A 15489-nucleotide genomic window follows, 5' to 3' on the forward strand; every position below is an offset into this window, starting at 1 on the left:
ACACTGATAACTTAGGCGATCTATCCAAATATTTAGAAAACTACTTAACAAAAAAAGATGAGCTATTGCCAAGGCAGAGAGTGGTGGGCAGACCACAGGCTTGCTGATGATTCCATTTATCTTGATTAGGACAGCACTTAGTACGACTCTTCTAAAACATGTTAATGTCTTTAAACACAAGAATGTAAAAAACACTACTATCGGCACAGTCCAAAGGGTTTACTATGAAAATCAAAACCATAGCACGTCATCTGCTTGTGAAAACCCCATTTTACAACATTCTAACTCACTGAATGGGAGAAACAAAACATATAACTTAATACAATTACTTTTAAGGTTCAGAAGTAATTTTTCTGAATGCTTTCCTAGTCATAAAAAAATCTAAATAATAATGTCTTTAAAATCTGGGATAAAGCTATAAGCTCCTATTCAACAGCCTTACATCTTATAGCTAACATGAGGTTAACATTAAGCTTCAAACCACACCCTTTCAAAACAAAACTGCAAATTTAAGATCTCTAACCTTTGCCAGTCTATTTTAGGACACTGAAAACACTTTTTAGCCGGAACTAAAAATATCTCTTAGAACATAAGAACCGAGGGAATAAACCTTGTCCCTGGCTTATCAGTTATATATACGAAGCATTAGTATAGTCATCAATTTATTTATTGGCATACCTCAGAAGCTAGTCTATAGCTCAGTCAGCATGAGGCTTTGGACTTTCGTTTTTTTTGAGAGTTGGGTGTCTTGCTTTGTTGCTCAGGCTGCAGTGCAGTGGCTATTCACAGGTAGGATCACAGTGTACTGCAGCCTTGATCTCCTGAGTTCAAGTAATACTCCTGCCTCAGCCTCCCAAGTAACACTGATTACAGGCATGTGCCGTCATGCCCCGATTTAACCATTTTTTAAATCAGGATATTGTTGCCAGGAAATTGGACTTCAGCCTAATCCCAGTTGATCAATATGACAGCAGAATTTCAGGAAACCTTACTTTAAGACTGATACTTCTTTCTTCTTTACGAGGTCTATCCCCTGATGCTTGACTTCCTGAGGTATCAGGCCATAATTACTAACTCAACTGTACAGGAGCTGATACTTTTGCTTCAGTTAAGTAGTTCATTCATTTTGGCATGGTTTTCTTCTAATTTCTTATTTGTAAAAAGCACATCTCCAGCTGAGTTGGCTAGATCATTTCCTGTTTTTTCAATTAGTAGGGGAGAGGAGGAGCAAAGTCTGGTATTTCCAGCTAGATAAGCTGATGGGAAACAAGGTGCCTAGCCCAGGCCTTCTGATACAGGTATGCATGTTGACCTCAGTGACCATGTCTCCAGATCTCAGGCTCTTCCCCTGTAAAAGGAAAGAACTGCATATGGTGATCTCCAACATCTTTCCTTGGTCTAAAAGCTTGTGATTCTACAAGCACTAACCTCAGTGTCATCCTCAGATAAATGTGGTCATATCTGTGGCTTAACTTCAAGGCAGTCATAAACTAGAAGTGGAATTTCATTATTTATAAAAGCCAAAAAAAAAAAAACAAAAAATTGTCCAATTTTAAGGGATGAATTAACTTTTACAAAGAATTCTATTATACAGGTGTTCACAGAACAAAGAATATAATTCTTTGCAAATGTTTTAAATATTTGTGTTAGAAGAGCATTTAATGGAGTAAGAATATGATGATTATTAATTCCAATTCTTTTAGATATGTACATGCAGAGGCTTAGAAAATAAAAACCGTCCACAAAACGACAGCAGTGGTCACCTGTGAATGCAGCTAAACTATACTTGGGTTTTACTTTCTTCTTTTGTGCTGCTCTGCATTGAAAGAGTTTTCTGCAAATGCATGGATTTCATTTACAATCAGAAAAAAAAAAATTTTAAAAGTGAGATCGCCTAAATTTGAAACAGCAGGTCTCTAATCTGAGACTATTTTATTTCAAATAAAATCTTCAGGGGCTGAGTACAGTGGCTGACACCTATAATCTCAACACTTTGGGAGGCAGAGGTGGGAGGATCACTTGAGGTCAGAAGTTCAAGACTAACCTTGGCAACGCAGTGAAATTCTGTCTCTAGAAAAAAATAAAAATTAGCCAGGCAGGGTGGTGTATGCCTGTAGTCCCAGCTACTTGGGAGGCTAAGACGAGATGATCACTTGAACCCAGGAGGTCAAGGTTGCAGTGAGCTATACTCACACCACTGCACTCCGGGCTGGGCAACGGAGTGAGACTGGTCTCTAAAAAAATAAAATAAAATAAAACTTAAAAATCATCAGAGGATGAGCCCCCAATTCAAAAGTGCAGGAAAGGAATCATATGACATCCCAGCACATTTTTCGCTGTGTATGTGCATGATAACCAATAACATGAATATAAAAGTAAAATCCTATTTCTGAAATTCAGTTACTAAGATACAATCACATGTGTACCTACAACACACCCCAATGATTTTCTGATTGCATCTAAAAAGATTCAGTGTACTGGTCCTCTGAAAGAAAAATAGCTGCTTTAATATTTTAAGTTAAAAAGATAAGGACGTTTCTTTGTCTTTATTGCAATGAAAACAAATTCTATGAGAGGAAGGGAGAGGCAAGAACTATTTGAAAATCTGATGAAAGCTATAATTGCCCTCAAAAGGCTCCTTGATTTTGTGGACTGTCCCTATTAAGAGAAAACTATTCTAAATATCTAAAAATTTATGTGAATTATAACTGTCTGTATTGGGTTGTGATTCTTCCAGAATCAGACCCCAAGACAAGAATTTCAGTGCATGTAGTTTATCTGGTAGGTGGATATGGGAGATAGGCCAGGGAAGTCCATATGGGGTGCACTGAGTCAGTTTTCACAGTGAATAAATGGGTCTTACTTCCACTGGGCACTTCTGCCAGCCTACAAAGAACACACCTCAAAGATATCCCAACTAAGGGGTGAAGATGCTTAGCTACTGACTCAGGGTTGCTCCTGGAGGGATAACCCACTGGCACTTCTTACCTGCCCCAACACAGGTAGGTGGCAGAGAAGTCTTCTGGCTAAAAATTCTAGAATATTGCAGTAGAAAGTTGTCAGGTCATTGCAAGTGCCACAGGATGTGGACACAGCACAGACAGAATCTGCTGCCAGGTTGTTCCTACCTACTGAGAACAATAAGAAAGTAAAAATGCCCTTACTGAGATTAAAATGTAAACCTCTGTGTCTAAAACACTGGGCACCTACTCTATGCCAGGTGCTCTGCTGGGTGCTGAAGACAAAAAAAAAAAAAAAAAGAATGAATCAGTTTCATGACTTTTAAAGTCCACAATTTAGTGAGGAGACAGCATATAGATATGTTATCAAAAAATAATAAAACTCTAATAAAAAGATGTAAGAAGTGGCACCAGGGGTCCTTGGCATTTCAAACAGAAAGGTGAACTTCCTTAAGACAGCTATAAAAGTATCTAACTTTTCTTCTAGTAGAAAGAGCAGAGATCTTACCCTGGTGACAACAAGAACAAAAAACACGACACAATCTGCTAATTCATGATTTTCTTCAACCCATCAGAGAGCTGATATCTCAGTATAACTAACGAGCCTGAAATCTAAGGAAGGAAAGGCATCTCCAAGGTTGGACTTGCTTACCTGGGACAGATGATGCTGGACACTAGTAAGAAGAACTGAGTTAAAAATGTTTAGCAAATTGCTAAGTGTTGAATGTGGGCAGGGAAGATAATACAGAACCCCACAAGGCATCAGTCAGGTTGTGAATTCATACCCCTTGAGGGCTCTTCTACATGGACCTCCCCTGATGCTAATTTAAAAAAGATTGGCCAGAGTCCTGAGAAGGCTTCCCACTTAGTGCGGGCCTGGGGAGGGGAGCAGCAGCCAGTGTGGGAGAGGCAAGAAATCCTGCCTGGATCCTTCTCTCCTATCTCTACTATGGAACAGCCTTACACTGCTGAGGGAAAGGCAAAAAACCCCAGTCTTCCTTAGCGCATTGGTGAAAAACCCTTGCAAATGGGAAACAGGCAGTAAATTTTCATTTCTAAAATGAATTACGGAAAACATTTTATGCACAAGCAGTTGTCAAATTATTCTTGCCTTCACTTAAAATCTCATGGTTTTTTTAAAAAAATGTTTACTGGGCTTAACTTTGACACTTCCAGCGTAATTCTGTGAATTCTCATCAATAACTGATTTCTGAGGCCCAGTGCTAGGAGTGGGCAGGGGTTCAGTAATCAACACAGCCTAAATCCTTTGTTTCTAATAGCTTTGGTATTATAATATCTTAGAAGTGATATTGTTAATAGCAAGTGAGCCTCAGGGATACCAAAATGTCATTAGTGATTACAGAAAGACACGATTGTTTTCACCTATGTGGCAGCTTCAAGTCAGCCAGAGTCTTGTACTTTCGGAGCTTCCCTCTGTCTTTGCTCAGACCTTTAGGGGCAGCAAACATGTAAAAGGCAGAATATCTGTCCTCGAGTAGCTTCTGTTAAAACTTGTTAATGACTATGAGGATGAAAGAAGGAAAACAATTGTTCTGGTCATCTTTTTGAGTTGTAGTTTTGCTTTGGGAATTAAAATGAAAAAATACCCGGTAAACACAGAAATTTTATTATGTAATGCATATAATAAATATAATTCATTTAGTATCACCTTGCTTCATAACCACTGAAAAATCAGTCCTCCCCTTTCCTTAGGTTTTTTAATGCTGACCTTATAAGCCACACAAATTTTACCTGATTTTAAAATTTCATAAGCTAGCTTCAAAGCAAAAAATAAGCTAAGATACAATTTGAATTGCTTTAAATGGATATATATGTATTTTAAACTTTTATTTTAGGTTCAGGGGTACATGTGAAGGTTACATAGGTAAACTTGTATCGCTGGGGTACATTGTACATATTATTTCATCACCCAGGAATTAAGTCCAATACCCCATAGTTACCTTTTCTGCCCCCTCTCTCCTCCCACCCTCTACCCTCAAGTAGACCCAAGGGTTGTTTCCTTGTGTCTGTGACTTCTCATCATTTAGCTCCCACTTATAAGTGAGAATATACGGTATTTGGTTTCTTTTCCTGAGGATAATAGCCTCCAGTTCCATCCGTGTTCTTGCAAAAGACCGGATCTTGTTATTTTTATGGCTGCATAGTATTCCACGGTGTGTATGTACCACATTTTCTTTATCCAATCTGCCACTGATGGGCATTTAGGTTGATTCCATGTCTTTGTTACTATGAATAGTGCTGCAGTGAACATTTGTGGGCATGTGTCTTTATAGTAGAATGATTTATATTCCTCTGAGTATATACCCAGTAATGGGATTGCTGGGTCGAATGGTAGTTCTGCTTTCAGCTCTTTGAGGAATCACCATACTGCTTTCCACAATGGTTGAACTAATTTACACTCTCACCAACCGTATATAAGTGTTCCCCTTTTTCTGCAACCTCACCAGCATGTGTTATTTATTGACTTTTTACTAACAGTCATTCTGACTGGTGTGAAATGGTATCTCATTGTGGTTTTGATTTGCATTTGTCTAATGATCAGTGATATTGAGTTTTTTTTTACATGCTTGTTGACCACATGGATGTCCTCTTTTGAAAAGTGTCTGTTCATGTCCTTTGCCCACTTTTAAATAGGGTTGTTTTTCTCTTGTAAATTTAAGTTCCTTATAGATGCTGCATATTAGACCTTTGTCAGATTCACAGTTTGCAAATATTTTCTCCCATTCTGTACGTTGTCTGTTTACTCTGTTGTAAATGGATATATTTTAACATTTCATGCTTGTAACATTTAACATAAATCTATGCTATCGTCTGCAGTCTTTTTTTCACTGCTTTTAAAAAATTAGATGATTGGCTTCTTCATAGGAAAAGCATAGGTTGTAATGAGTATGCAGATCTTTTCCTTTTCTCTATCTGACTCAATTTGGCTGAAAAGACATAAAAACTGATATGGTCAGCCTGAAGATAGTTTTTAATTCTACTTTTTTTTTTTGAGACGGAGTCTTGCTCTGTGTCCCAGGCTGGAGTGCCGTGGTTCCATCTCTGCTCACTGCAAGCTCCACCTCCCGGGTTCCTGCCATTCTCCTGCCTCAGCCTCCTCAGTAGCTGGGATTACAGGCACCCGCCACTGGCCCCAGCTAATTTTTTTTGTATTTTTTTAGTAGAGATGGGGTTTCACCGTGTTAGTCAGGATGGTCTCGATCTCCTGACCTTGTGATCTGCCTGCCTCAGCCTCCCAAAGTGTTGGGATTACAGGCGTGAGCCACCACGCCCGGCCTAATTCTACTTTTTAAAATTCATTTTGATTTTAAATTTTTAGAAACTAAAATATAAAATTGTATGTATTTATTGTGTACAGCACGATGTTGAAGTACACATACATGTGGAATGTTAAATCCAGCTTATTAACAAATGCATTACTTAACATAGCTATCATTTTTGTGGTGAGAACCCCGAACATCCACTCTCAGCATATTTCAAAAATATATTATCATTAACGATATTCACCATGCTGTGCAATAGATTCCTTGATCTCATTCTTTCCATCTGACTAATTATATATTCTTTAACCAACATCTTCCTATTGATTCACTTTCAGTTCTGTGCTAAGCTTCCTAGATAGAGCTTTTTGGTAAAGAAAAAGAGCTGAGGAAGAATGCATTTTTACTCTGTACCTTTCAGAAACCACTTGATAAGCTATATTTAAATTTTGGCTATGAGTAGAATGAGACCAAATAATTTAGGCATGTTTAATTTTTCAATAATCAGAAGTGTTTAAATGCCATTGTTAAGCTTAATGAAGTATCTAAAAAAGGAATTACTTTTCAATGACTAGTTCTTTTTTCTCTGAAATAATGCTTAGTTCAATAAATGGCATTTAATAGAAGAAATAAATTGTCCTGATTTTGTAACTATGAGTAAGATTGGAGAAATATTAAAACAGGCATTCACTGATATTTAGTTGGATGATACTGCTTATGTCAAATCAACTAGAAGAGATGAATCTTACTTCCAGTATGTCTTCTCTCATGTGTGATGAGCCTCTGTTACTGCAGTGATGTGCACAATTTGAAATAAAGCACAATTCTTCATGTCAGCACTTGAAGGCTTTTTTTGACAATGAACAAAATGTTAGACATTTCAGTGTGAATAGATCTCATGATCCAGAAAATACGAGCAGACAATTTAATTGTTCTTGACTGTAAAAATTAAATCTGATACTAAATTTAATCCAGGAATCTATTCATGTAGGGTTTTTCCCCCATTTTAAACAAAAATTAAACTCGCATGCCTAAGCATCTACATTGATGAAACATTCAGGAAGAAAATTCATGCTATGTGATTTACAACCTATCCTCCTTACTCCCTGATTTCTTTTAATTCTATTCTTTGGCTTTCCTCACTCCATCCATTACCATGCTTAAATCCACTCTATCTTAAAACTTTTTCAACCAAAACCTTGTCTTGGGCCATCATTCTCTCTCCTTCACCTCCAAGACTCTGAGAGATTCCTCTGCTCACAATGGGTGCATAGTGTTGGTTGAGGAGGAGCTAGTTTGGTTGCTGGGGTGAAGGGGCGTTGAAGCTGTGTTTATAGCAAGCATGCTGTTTTTAAATTGGGATGGTTTAACAACACTCTCAGAAATTTTCATTCTCAATGGTTTTCACCAGTGCCCTAAGGAAGACGGGTTTTCTGCCTTTCCATTCTCGGGTTGCTGCTCCCCTCCCCAGGCCCGCACTCAGTGGGAGGCCTTCTCAGGACTCTGGCCAATCTTTTTTAAATTAGCATCAGGGGAGGTCCATGTAGAAGAGCCCTCAAGGGGTATGAATTCACCACCTGACTGATGCCTTGTGGGGTTCTGTATTATCTTCCCTGCCCACATTCAACACTTAGCAATTTGCTAAACATTTTTAACTCAGTTCTTCTTACTAGTGTCCAGCATCATCTGTCCCAGGTAAGCAAGTCCAACCTTGGAGATGCCTTTCCTTCCTTAGATTTCAGGTTAGTTGTTTATGAGATTTCAACTCTCTGATGGGTTGAAGAAAATCATGAATTAGATTGTGTCGTGTTTTTTGTTCTTGTTGTCATCAGAGTAGGATCTCTGCTCTTTCTACCACAAAAAAAGTTAGATACTATTACAGTATCTATTTGAACTAGGTCTTGAAGGACTTTGAAGATGTGAACCTAGAGTGGAGGGAGACAGAGAACAATGAGTAGAGACTAGTCTTGCTGATGTGGAGGATTCAGGAAGGAGAGTAATTAAGGTTTGCCTGTAACGGGCCTTATATGGTAGGTCGCTGGGGAATCTGAATATGATCCAGCAGGGTAAACAATGTGAGCCACTGAAAGTTAGAAGAGAAGGGGATAACTAAGGTTGTAAACAAAGTATTTAATTATTCATTCACTCAAAGAAAGCATCTGTTGCTTACTATATGTTAGGAATACTGCTACATGAGAGAATTACAGTGATGGCTATGACACAGTTTTAACCTGCTGAGAGCTCACATGGCCAGGAAACAGACACAGAAACTATTCACAATGTGACAAGTGTTCAAAGCAGAGTTATGTGCAAAGTGATGACAAACACAGGTGGGAATGTTGAAATCTGGAGTTGCGCAGAGCGAAGGGCCAGGGAAGGCTTCATTAAAGAGGGGTCATTGAGTTACACCCTGAAGAAGAAAAACAAGGGCTCACGAGGCAGAGAAGGACATAATAGGTAATGGCAGAAAAACCTTCAGGAAATACACAAATTATTGGGAGGATCATATTTCTGTGAAAGGAAATAGTGCTGAGGTTGTATCATTCAAATATAGAAAAAGGATCAAATCCTTAAAAGCACCATATTAACAATGAATGTTACTGTATAGCTATATTTTAGGATTGATTGTACAGTCAACACTTACCTTCTCAGCTAGGATTCTGGAAGATTGAAGTATTGATAATAAAAATATTAGAATGAACATAAAAGTAATACTGAACAAAGTATAAAGCTTGTTAGGTAATCTGATGGTATTTTAAACTATGAAAATAAAGATTTGAACTTCATAGTTTAAAATACTATCAGATTACTTAACAAGCTTTATACTTTGTTCAGTATTACTTTTATGTTCATTCTAATATTTTTATTATCAATACTTCAATCTTCCAGAATCCTAGCTGAGAAGGTAAGTGTTGACTGTACAATCAATCCTAAAATATAGCTATACAGTAACATTCATTGTTAATATAAAGATTTGACCTTCTGGCCGGGCGCAGTGGCTCACGCTTGTAATCCCAGCACTTTGGGAGGCCGAGGCAGGCAGATCACGAGATCAGGAGGTAGAGACCACGGTGAAACCCCGTCTCTACTAAAAATGCAAAAAAATTAGCCGGGCGTGGTGGCGGGCGCCTGTAGTCCCAGCTACTCGGAGAAGCTGAGGCAGGAGAATGGCGTGAACCCGGGAGGCAGAGCTTGCAGTGAGCCGAGATTGCGCCACTGCACTCCAGCCTGGGTGACAGAGCAAGACTCCGTCTCAAAAAAAAAAAAAAAAAAAAGATTTGAGCTTCAAGGTAGAAAAGACATTAATAAAAACTCACCAAAGTATCAATCATGAAGACTTTATTTAGACAGATGCAATTTCAACATATTTCTCTGGCAGAGGTATATACAACAGTCACACAAAAAGCATGGTGGGAAGGAGGGGATAAGAAAATCACTTTAGAAAATGTCTTTTCTGGCCGGATGTGGTGGTTCATGCCTGTAATCTCAGCACTGTGGGAGACCAAAGCGGGCAGATCACCTGAGGTCAGGAGTTAGAGACCAGCCTGGCCAACATGGCAAAACCCCATCTCTACTAAAAACACAAAAATTAGCTGGGCACGGTGGTGTACACCTGTAATCCCAGCCACTTGGGGGGCTGAGACAGGAGAATAGCTTGAACCTAAGAGGCAGAGGTTGCAGTGAGCCGAGATCACCCCACTGCCCTCCAGCCTGGGCAACAGAGCAAGACTCCATCTCAAAAAAAAAAAAAAAAAAAAGTCTTTTCTGGCTAGGTATGGTGGCTCATGCCTATAATCCCAGCACTTTGGGATGCTGAGGCGGGAGTATTGCTTGTGGCCAGGAGTTCGAGACCAGTCTGGGCAACATGGCCAGATTGCCTCTACAAAAAACAAAAACAAAAAAATTAGTAGGGCACGGTAGCATGTGCCTGTAGTCTCAGGTACTCAGGAGGCTGAGGCGAGTGGGTCCCCTGAGCCCAAGAATTTGAGGCTGCAGTGAGTTATAATAGTACCGCCACTGCACTCCAGCCTGGGTGACAGAGTGAGACCGTCTCAAAAAAAAAAAAAAGAAGAAGAAGAAGAAAAGAAAATGTCTAATTTCTTTTCTTCTAGGAATGAAACAATACTCACCTTTTAAAGTATCAGGTATGCTTATTGGCTTCAATCTAACGACTGGATTAATTCCAATCACATAGGAGAATACTGTCTTCATTTTACATCCTCACCTTGCCTGTTAACATGGTGCACTATCAACTTTTTTTTTGCAAGAATATTACCTATGATCATATATAGGTGAAATTCTGAAAGAGCCAACATTCATAATTACATTTTTAAATATAATATTGTTATAGAAAATTAAATGTGCCTGCTATCTAAAGAAAAAAAATATAACAAAACCAAACAAATTCTGAAGCCAAGCTACAAAGCAACTTCAGGAATTCTACTTAAAATCAATGGGGTTTGGCTAAAAAATAAGGTAAACTTATGGGAAGTACTATTTGTAAAATAGTAACAAAATAAAAGACTTGATTTTATAGACAAGTTTTTGTAATTTACCAAAGCTATAAATCTAACTTATAAAATTCTTTATTTTAATTCACCAACACATTGATAAAGATGGCTGGATTACTGAGGTCTCATATAATTCAGTGCATAATTTAGAAAGAAAGTTTTAAAAATTGGCCGGGCGTGGTGGCTCACGCTTGTAATCCCAGCACTTTGGGAGGCCGAGGCGGGCAGATCACGAGGTCAGAAGATTGAGACCACGGTGAAACCCCGTCTCTACTAAAAGTACAAAAAAATTAGGCGGGTGTGGTGGCAGGAGCCTGTAGTCCCAGCTACTCGGAGAGGCTGAGGCAGGAGAATGGTGTGAACCCGGGAGGCGGAGCTTGCAGTGAGCCGAGATTGCGCCACTGCACTCCAGCCTGGCCGACAGAGCAAGACTCCATCTCAAAAAAAAAAAAAAAAAAAAAGCAGCAGCAATTGCATTCCTGGGCATTTCCCCCAGAGACAACTATACTTATGCTAAACTGTACATACATATTCATAGCAACTCTATTTGTAATAGCTATAAGTTGGAAACAACAGGTGAATGGTTAAGCAAACTATAGTACATCCATATTATGGAATATTACTTGGCTATAAAACAGAACAGACTATCGATACACGCAGCAACCTGGAATAATCTCCAAAGAATTATGCAAAATGGGAAAAATTATCCCAAATCACATACTTTATAAATCTATTTATATAATATTCTTCTTTTATTTTTTATTTTTGGAGATAGAGTTTCACTCTATTGCCCAGGTTGGAGTGCAGTGGCACTATCATAACTCACTGCAGCCTCAACCTCCTGGGCTCAAGCAATCCTTCTACCTCAGCTTCCCAATTATCTGAGACTACAGGCACATGCCATAGCACGCAGCTAATTTTTTAAATTTTTTTAGAGACAGGGTCTGGTTATGTTGCCCAGGCTGGTCTTGAACTCTTGGCCTCAAGCAATCTTCATATCTTAGCCTCTCACAGTGCTCAGATTACAAGAGTGAGCCACCGTGCCCACATTTTTTTTTTTTTTTTTTTTGAGACAGGGTCTCACTCTCTCATGGAGAGTGCAGTGGTGAGATCATGGCTCACTGCAGTCTTGCCCTCCCAGGCTCAAGTCATCCTCCCACCTCAGCTTCCTCAGTAGCTGTAACTACAGGTGTATGCCACTAGCATTCTTAAAATGACAACACTATAGTTGTGATGAACAATGAATGGTTGCCAGAGATTTAGGAGGGGATGAGAGTAGGAGAGATGAGCTTTGTGGTGATGGAAATGTTCTGTATCTTGATTACATCAATGTTAATATCCTGGTTGTGACACTGTAATATAGTTTTGCAAGATGTTACCACTGGAGAAAACAATATAAAGGGTACACAGGATCTTTCTTTCTGTAAATTTTATTACAGTGATTATGTGAGGTTGGGAAAGGGACAACCAAAATGTATAAGAATATGTCTATCTACTATATTAAGACCAAACAAAGGTTTACTTACTATACCAACTAGGTCAAAACAAGCTATGAAATTTTGTTTCATTACTCTTAACATTTATGTAATTTTATAGTACCAATAACCCTTAGCATTTTTGTAACATTTCCCCTTTGAAAAACTTCATGTGCTTTAAATTATATCTACTTCTGTCTTCAACTCTTCAGCTGAGTATACAAAGATATTACTGATTCACAAAAGGTATGGATACAGAAAGTTTGCTCAATATCACACTTTCAAAGCTTAGCTTAGTCTTGGTGCTTGAAGGGTGCCTATTAATAGTATGATAAAGAGCATTATGAAAACTCATCTCACTATGGTTATAATCCAGGCAATTAAGTTTAAAATGAATATGAAACCAATCTGTTTAAAATCCTCTAATTAATTTCTTTTCTTTCTTTTTTTTTTTGAAATGGAGTTTCGCTCTGTCACCCAGGCTGGAGTGCAGTGGTGCAATCTCTGCCCAATGCAACCTCTGCCCACTGCAACCTCTGCCTCACGGGTTCACGTGATTCTCCCACCTCAGCCTCCCGAGTAGCTGGGACTACAGGCACCTGCCACCATGCCTGGCTAATTTTTTTTGTTTTTTTTTTTGTATTTTTAGTAGAGATGGGGTTTCACCATGTTGTCCGGGCTGGTCTTGAACTCCTAATCTCAAGTGATCCACCTGCCTCAGCCTCCCAAAGTGCTGGGATTACAGGCATGAGCCACTGCACCCAGCCGTTAATTTCTTTACTAAGGAATTTGGTATAATGAATTATTTATCTAGCAAGTTGTATTAGAAAAGCATTTTTTAAAAGTCTAAATAGTTTTTGCCTTTGAAACATGTAGGATAAATGATATCAGGGTCTCAGACCAGTTTACAAAAGGACAGAGGATAGGTATTAGGCACAAACAGACAAGATTATCCAAGAGTAGTAGGTGAAGGTGTTCAAAACTAGAATTCAAATTCATTCATTCACTTAAGGTATGTAGAACCACTGGAGGTTGAGATTAAGTCCTGTAAAAGATAAAGTCCCTGCTGTTGAGTAGCTTAGAGCAGGACTATCTTCCCTGGGAACTGATATACTCTAGTTACACTATACGATGGGAGATTTATGGATTAATGTTGCTTCCATGAAAAATTATATTCACAGTTCTAAACAATATTTTGTAAGACTGACAGTTGTCAATATACTATCCGAAGATTTCAGACTGACACTTACTTTTCATCCGTTGACAGTCTGAATTAGACCTTTAACATCTGAGTTATCACAGGTCTCAGACTAATAGTATTAATAGTTCTTGTGAAGTCCAGATGGATTTTCTGATTCCTTAGTGCCGTTTTTAAACAGACTTACTGCTTAGGTAGTCACGGACAAAATGACAGTAAGTGAAAAATTCCCATCAGTGTATCATTCTGAGATTCAAGGTAAGATTCAATGAGACCATTTATTCTAGCATATGTCACGAGAGATTTTAAAACATTCTGTTTATTCATAACAATGGGAGGGAATATTTTCAACAGTAAGTTTGGGCTTATAAAGGCACACAAATTACATAGAGAACAAAAGAAAAGCACAAAACACAACAAAAATACTGCTGTATGAAAAACAAAAATAAGAATGTAATAAAATGGCAGGTCTTACGGCATAAATTATGGTTTCTCATAAATAATGTATTGTCATTATGATTAATTATTTCACATAGGCTATATGGTAAAGTGTTTCAAGAGATACAGCCAAAATAATCAAGTTCATGATTAAAACTTATTTTGAAATCACTGTTTATCTTTGGTGCAGACTTTTCCCAAAGAAAGCTAATGAGAGTTGTTAATGCATATCTCTAGAATCGGGTAATTTATCATGTAATACACAACTAAGCAAGTAGAAGTATGAGCTAAAACCTAGTGATTTTATAGCTCATCCTTAATACTTATGAAACAATGTTACACGTTTATTTACATACCAACATTTCTAGGACAATCTTCTCTACCTCACGTGTCTTATCTTTCCCAACCAGATTGAAAAATGTATCATGGATTCCTTAAAGACCGAGACTCCCATTACTGAATCTAACACAGACAGTAAGTATCCCCGGAGGAAGTCATCTTTTTGGCCATAAGCCCTATCAGAGTCTGATATGGAGCAGGGGACTAAAAAATGTTGGTTAAAATGAACTAAAATGAATCATTTCAAATAAGTAGTATCGTTTTAAATAAGTATGCAAATGAAACACAATACCTCACACACAGCAGGACTCCAACAAATATCTAAAGTACTAATTGTCTACAGTCCCCTCACTTGCACCCCTAGTGATATACAGGAATAAAGTTACCTTTAATTCATCAAACAGTCCCTGTTTCCCACTCAACCCAGGGTACAGGTGTCAGAACACATGATCCATTTCACTGCAAAGTGGTAAATAATGGTTTCTATTTCACATGAGTGTTTACAATTCTTATGAAGGTATGGGAACAACAGCCAGTTCTTCAAGGGTTTACTTTGATCGTGACATTGACAATTCATTTAATACAATAGCAGTATAATTAATGCTTCCCTTTGCAAATAATGTCCTTATTGCATTAGCAAAGGGGAAGAGCTAACCTCAATATTTTTAAACAATTGTTTTATAGATACATACATACTAGAGTTCTATAGGGTCTTTTTTTTTCTCCACAAAGGAAGAGAACAGGGTCTAGGAGAAACTTTCATTGCTGAATTTTTAGATTACTTTTTATAGAAGAGCACAAATCCAAGTAAAAAATTCTCCTCATGAAATCTGCCACAATTTTTGAACACTGGTAGATTGTCTATATGTAAAAATTAGACTTGAAGGAAAAGTACCTATATTCTATGAGATACGGATTGATGAGTTCCCTATGAACCTAAGTATTCATACAAAATGTTTTCAGAGGAGTAACTCTGTCAGTTGTTTAACTTCTCTGAGGACAAATCAAACCATCTGAGCAAGTAAGAAGTGGATCTTTCTCACTGTAACAAGACTAGTCCCTTTTAATCACCATCCTAAATCCCCTTTCTTGTTTCTATCCAACTTCTGAAAAATGTAGTCTCAATCAGAGTTGAAGCCTCCAATGTGCACAGGGGACCAGTTGTAGACAAGTAAGTCCCAGAAGGCAGGGCTGTGACAAACTGCAGATGTGCAGCTCCATAAAGGCTCACTACTCAGCTCCTGCCCCGAGGGGCCCCAAGGATCCTCACTCCTGGAGCACTTCACA

General features: G+C 38.3%; 1 protein-coding gene across 7 annotated transcripts in view; it reads right to left on the reverse strand.

Moving 5' to 3' along the window:
* PKP4 (plakophilin 4) overlaps positions 1 to 15489 on the reverse strand; it is a 228263-nt gene that overhangs the window by 205770 nt on the left and 7004 nt on the right. The window lies entirely within an intron of this gene.

Source organism: Nomascus leucogenys, chromosome 17 (genome assembly GCF_006542625.1).
Source record: "Nomascus leucogenys isolate Asia chromosome 17, Asia_NLE_v1, whole genome shotgun sequence".
Lineage (NCBI taxonomy): Eukaryota > Metazoa > Chordata > Mammalia > Primates > Hylobatidae > Nomascus > Nomascus leucogenys.